At 43.9% G+C, this 6,146-nt stretch overlaps 1 long non-coding RNA gene across 3 annotated transcripts; it reads right to left on the bottom strand.

Moving 5' to 3' along the window:
• Positions 1–1,179: 1,179 nt before the first annotated feature.
• On the bottom strand, positions 1,180–5,845 carry LOC125512914 (uncharacterized). 3 transcript variants are annotated; one of them, XR_007285601.2, is made up of 8 exons: positions 5,314–5,845; positions 4,223–4,381; positions 3,218–3,392; positions 3,040–3,123; positions 2,827–2,961; positions 2,246–2,339; positions 1,774–2,097; positions 1,180–1,442 (listed from the first exon to the last, which is right to left on the bottom strand). It is a non-coding gene; the product is annotated as an uncharacterized LOC125512914 (long non-coding RNA). The 3 variants fall into 3 exon arrangements; XR_007285602.2 differs by lacking the exon at positions 1,180–1,442 and having other exon boundaries at positions 1,595–2,097; positions 5,314–5,591; positions 5,670–5,844; XR_007285600.2 differs by lacking the exon at positions 1,180–1,442 and having other exon boundaries at positions 1,595–2,097; positions 5,314–5,844.
• Positions 5,846–6,146: the final 301 nt, after the last annotated feature.

Raw genomic sequence — 6,146 nt, 5'->3', positions numbered from 1 at the left:
TACTTTTACTACCCTTGTTGATTCGGATGTTTTCTTCAAATCCTCAAAAGGTGTTTTTTCTTCAAATCATCACACACTGGACACCTCACATATCATCTGTTGTTGATCTGTTTTTCTAAGCAACATTTTTCTTCAAGATTCCTCAATTGTGTGGATTTTCAAATCTGTACAACTCTCGAACCTAAGTCAAAGAACGCTTAGTGAAATTATTCAAGACTCAACTGGTCAAATTCCTCAAACTTTTTCTTATTTCAAAAACCTTCTGAGAACGTATATGACCTCTCCAAATTCCTCGCACCTATATTCTGTTCACAGATACACATGTCCGCTGCTGAATCATTAGGTTCTCATCAACTTAACTCATTTGCAGCGTTCCTCGAAGAAAAGTTGCATACCTCTTCAGAGAACTCAATCGTTCAAAACCCTCAGCTGAAGAAAATGGCAGATGGCAAGAAGCCACAGAAGGAAAGAAAGAGGCCTAAGGTCAACACTGCGTTTGAAATCCCTGAGGATATCTACAAGATTATTGCACTCCTGATGAGGCCACCCATGGAAAGGAAACTAAGAATTAGCGATATACCCCGAGGTATGACCCGGCCGGGCTTGGCATTTTCATCGGTAACCCACCGGAGTGGCGACTCACGATCTTGGCGACTCACGGATGGCCCTAACAGCGGGTCAGATAGAAGACTAGGCCCAAGGCCCAGAAGGCCGGCTCATGTTATGGTGGGCTAGTTTACGAGGAAAGGCATAAGGAGTTTTCCCTTAAGGTGGCAGACTAGAATTCCACTTGTAATAGACTAACCCTAATCCTACTAGAACTAGTCATATAACCCGCCCCTTCAACATATACTAGCAAAAATGCCCGTGCGTTGCAACAGGAGAATACAAAGTGCGAGAATCAGGCTAGTGGGATAGATATTTTATCGGTGCAATACTTATCATTAGTTTTTCCCATTAAATCACTCTTCTTTCTTAATTACAACATACCATGAATAATATTTGCTCTCCTCCGTAGCTCAGAAATAAATGGTTCAAAAAGCTTTAGCGATTTAGTTCGGGAAATCAGCCAAAAAAGTTAAAAGTACTCCCACTGTTTCCTTACGTTTTGGTGGTTCAAATTAAACTACCAAAACGTCATATATTTACGAATGGAGGGAGTACTTCTGAAATTATGTATAGAAAAAAAATTGCACCCTTTTTAACATGTTTGTTACCACAAATTATTTTACAAAGTAAGGTTATACAAACAACAATATATGTCCGGCCTTTTCTCAATGCACGACAGAGCCTTTTCTCAACACACGGCAGAGTAGAGGCCATGTACACATTGTTAAAGAATGAGAATATCAGTCTTATGTATGGCTGGATGGATTGTACCTGCAAAAATTCCCTACAAATAAACATATCTTCTTTGCTGAATGTAGCTTCACCAATCAAACCTGAAGAATCCCAGAAAAAATCAATCATAGACTTCACATGGAATCAAACTTCATATGAAGATGAATTGTTGCCTAAAACTGCTAGAAAAAACATGTTCAACTGAATTGTTTTCGGCACTGGATCAACTCATAATCTTACTTATACATTAAAATGTATGATGATTATAAACCGAGATACTTTTTTAGAGCGGGTAAAAAAGAATGTACAGGGACTGCCAGTAGCATAATTGATGGTTACATGAAACATCTAAAATTTTAAGAATCAAACATGATCTAAGGAAGTGACACACATCTGCAAGTATCTAATAATAAAATCCATATGAAAGATAACCTCCATTGATTGAAAAATTGCGAGTTCCACTCCTTTGCTTCAATAGCAACGGCCACTTAGTCCAGCACATCCCCTTTGTCCTAGATCAGTAGAAAGCAAAAATGGATACACATCTATACATGCCTACTCCTATCATAGTTTATACATAGCAACAAATTGAGATTACATATGGCTACATAATAAGATTCCTTTGCATCATCAGTGTTCTTACTTTGAAATATGGTAGCAGCAAATTGAAAGATTCTAATGTGTTAGTTTTGGCACAACGGGCTTCGGCCTCCTTGACATCCAGCTGCCTATTGGCAAGCAATTTTTGAATCATCTCTGGTACACACCATGCGCATAGTTAGCGTGATTATAGCATTGTAGGCAACAAAAAGGAATCCATATGTAATCTGAATCTTCACTGAACTTTTTAAGTTTGACCGTCCAGGACCTCGGTCACACAAAATTTGACAGCTCAAACTTTTACCTTTACCAGTCTTCCATCATCCATGGCAAATCCATGGCATACTTGGCTTCACATTGAGATGGTTCATCACCTTCATCTCACACGACTTGTCACACTGCATATCCACAAACCAATCCAGTTAATGTTTGATGACTGAAAAAAATTTAGAGTAAATCGACAGATGCATGAATAAATCAATCGTTGCGTTGCAACGGGAGAAAAAAAAACATCACAAACACGCCACCAAGCTCTAGCACCTTCGCCTACAACATGGCAATCAAGCATACTCGACGCCCATGCAATGGGCCCCACTATGATCTTGCACCCTTGCGGCTCAACCGGCGACATCGTCGGCGGGTCAAGGCAGCGGCAGAGCAGGCGCGACACAGATGCCATGAGCTGCTCGGCCACCTTTCCTCAAAATACAACACAACAACAAAGGAAACTTGGCTAGAGATCGCACTTGAACACTTAGCTGCAATAGAGATGATTAAAACTTTCAAGAATACAAATTTGGCTGACCGTTACAGTGGGAGATGCAGTGTATATGACGGCGAAAACGGGCAAGGAAAAAAATAGGAAATGATTAAATGTGTTTTTACCTTCTGACAACATCCTTTTGCCCTGCATCACATACAGTAATGATGTCACAAGCATGCTCTTGACGAGAACGATTCACATGTGCTAGCGACCAGCAGAGGATGGAGAAAAGAAGGGCAGAAGAGGGAGGCTTGTATCTGTCAAGACACCAGCATATAATTCAAGCTTTGTCAAGATACCAATAAGAGTAAAATCACTCAAAGCTAATACGCAACCTTATAGCAATATACTACACTGCGTATATCCACTATCATCTGATCCAGCCGTTCAGGTGAAGTGAGTGCCAGTAGAACAATGACCTCCAGACCACAAGAGTTCCAAAGCACCATTAATCAGAACATGTACAAAGAACCAAAGGAGTAATCAACAGCCAAAAAAGGCTAAACTATGAACCTTAGAATCAGGTCATGGTGTTCAAGGGGAAACTCCTCCACACCCTTCTGGTAGGAGTTGAGCATGATCGCGGACTCATCGGGGTCGTCGAAGTTGCAGAACCTGCTGCTGCTGCTCGACGTCGAGCTGCTGTCCCTTGCGAAGTATTATTCTGAACACGCTGCGGAACGCCCATCTGAATTTCCACGACGGCACCAAACTAAATGTAAGTAATATTGTTGTAGGAAATACAGGAGTACTCCAAGAGTGTTCTGTTCATCTGATGGATTGTGTGTGTGCCAAAAGCCATGCCAAGCTGCACATTTAGTATGCATAGGACCCTAATTTCTATGCCACCGGGACACAAAGACTGCAAGCTGCATATAAAAGAAATTACATTGTCCTGTCCTGAGATTGGAGTCAAGATCTGGATCAAATTACATTGTCAGTTTTTTCTATAACTGAAGCTAGATTAAGTACACTGCCTGCTACCGCGGGCTATAAAGAAAATTGCCCAATGTCATATATCATACGAAGATTAGTTCAACAATGTAGGACCGACCCAATGTTGGTGTATCATAGGAATCATGTGGTGCCTTGGGGCTCATGCAGGGGTGTGAGAGTTGATCCTTCAGCAAAACAGAGAAGATGGCCATAGGAAGAGAACAGTTGGCAAATTCCACCTCCTTTCCTGAACCCGATGGCTACATGGAAGGTAATTTCCTTTTCTAGCAGCTAGTTATACAGCTGTACTGAAACCATTTGAATTGGCTTCCGTGTAAGTTTAACATGTTACTTGAACAACAAAGATTAAAATAGCCTATTGTTTAAGGTTCTTAAGAAGGTTGAACAGCAACGATGCAACATAAACCCAACTATTTCATGAGCACAGTTAGTCTATGTAAGTTAAGCCACACATCCTGATACATTAATAGGTAGTGGAAACAGGCAAAAGTGTCCAAAGTTGTTGTCTACTTCGAGCTACTTGCTACCCACCATCGATTGATGAATAAATCATTTTATTACCGCGTGCAAGATGGTTCAGGTGTTTCATAATCTTTGCTTGCAACATAGAAGATGCTCCTGGTCCAGGCCGGTGATCGGGGCAGAGGCGGATGGAGTCAACCCATGGACATGGGCTGGGGAGGCCAATCAGCCGGCCGAAGGCTCCCATGAACATCCTGGCTGCACAAGAACACAGATATACAGACGTCAATCTATAGAACCTCAGATTAAAATCTGTACAAAAGAACAACCAAAATTGCACAAACATCACACACCAAGTTTGGAGACACGCTGCACAGGAATTTGGGCTCAAGCGTCGAAACCAAACTTTAATATTGCAACTCAAGAAAAGGGAAACTGTGAGCAGATAAAGGAGCATGTACCAGCTCTTCCAATGGATGGGAACTTACTAAGAGATCGGGAAAAGGTGAGATGTCTGAAGAAATTAAGTATGCCGATGATGCATCCGGAGCCCCTAATTAGGTGAGGTTAGTTACAGACCTCCACTCCAATTTTACCTAGCGCCGCTCGTCCGCAGCCACCGGGCGCGGATCCCCCTAGAATTCATTTTTTGCTTTTTGTGCGGTGTGTACTGTCAAACTAACTAACATATGCGTTCAGTAGTGATTAGAAGGTACTTTCAGTCAGTTAGATGGATAAAGATCAAGCTTGGCACAATAAAAATTGAGAGTAGAACTGAATATGCATGTTATCCTTCATTAATCATTCATATGGTCGTTAGATCATCAATCCACCAGTACATGAGTCAGGAAAGAAATCTTCCCTTTTCACAACAAAGATAGCACACTACCCACTTCCTTATTTGTACAATATACTGTAAGTAGTAGTACAAAGCCTGTACCCCTTCATGAATCACTCACACTCTCTCACTCACTTTGTATTGTCCTCATTCTCTCTTCTCTGTACCATTCCCTTGACTGATACATAGCAGCACTAGCTGAATTTTGTCGCTGGATCACACAACGTATCACACATTCAAACTGTCCATGTAAGATTTGGCATACAAGATCATCAAGAAGAGCCTCCCTCAATTGCATATACAGGCACAAAAAAGAAGTGGAATTCAGAAATCAATCAAGTAGATGTTGTACCTGAACCTCCTGTAGGATTTGGGGGAGGTTGTCAGCGAGCCAGGCATCCAAGTCCTCATGCGACGATGGTGCGTCGACGGAGAGGATGCACAGGATCTCGACGGGAGCCATGGTGGAGGTCATGGCGGGTTGGGCGGCGCCGGATCGGGTCGAGGAGGTGGAGGGCGCGCGGATCCTGGAGGGAGGCGCCGGATCTGGCCGGTGAAGGTCCCGTGGCGGCGTTCGAACCTCCAAGGAGAGCTCGAGGACTGGGCATCCATGGCGCTGGCACTGAGCTCCTGGAGAGAAGGAGAGACAAGGAGATTAGAGAGAGAGAGATAGAGGAAAGAGAGAAGGCAGGGGAGCGGCGGCGTGACCTGGGTGGTCGCCGGCGGCGGCGCCGGTCGCCGGACGACGCGCGAGGGAGGCCGAGGAGCGGTCGACGCGCGAGGGAGGCCAGGGAGGAAGCGCACGGGAGGAGGAGCTTGGGGTCGAGCGCTCTGCGGGCGCTGGTCGTGGCGGCGGCAGCACTCGGGCCTGGGCGGGCCGGATCTGGGCTCGAAACGTTTTTTCTCACTTAAAAAAGGATCGCGGGCTGAATACCGAAAATTACAGGGACGTTTCTGTAAAATTGGTGACGACGTACGCCCAGAAGCGATAGCCAGTTTATTATAGTATATAGGTAAAGATAAGAAGGGGCAGGGCTCCCCAAAGAAGGACAAGCAAAAAGAAACAAGAGCCGACTTACGGGCGACTCCCTCATGAACATAATGAGATCTAGCCACAAACAGCATGTAGGGTTATTACCGGATGATGTTTCCCGGGGCCCGAAGCTGTCTAAATCCTTGTCTTGT

Source organism: Triticum urartu, chromosome 6A (assembly GCF_056163025.1).
Source record: "Triticum urartu cultivar PI428250 chromosome 6A, HENAU_Tu73, whole genome shotgun sequence".
NCBI lineage: Eukaryota > Viridiplantae > Streptophyta > Magnoliopsida > Poales > Poaceae > Triticum > Triticum urartu.
Note: the sequence above shows the minus strand (reverse complement) of the source record. Positions and strands in the feature narration are given on the sequence as shown.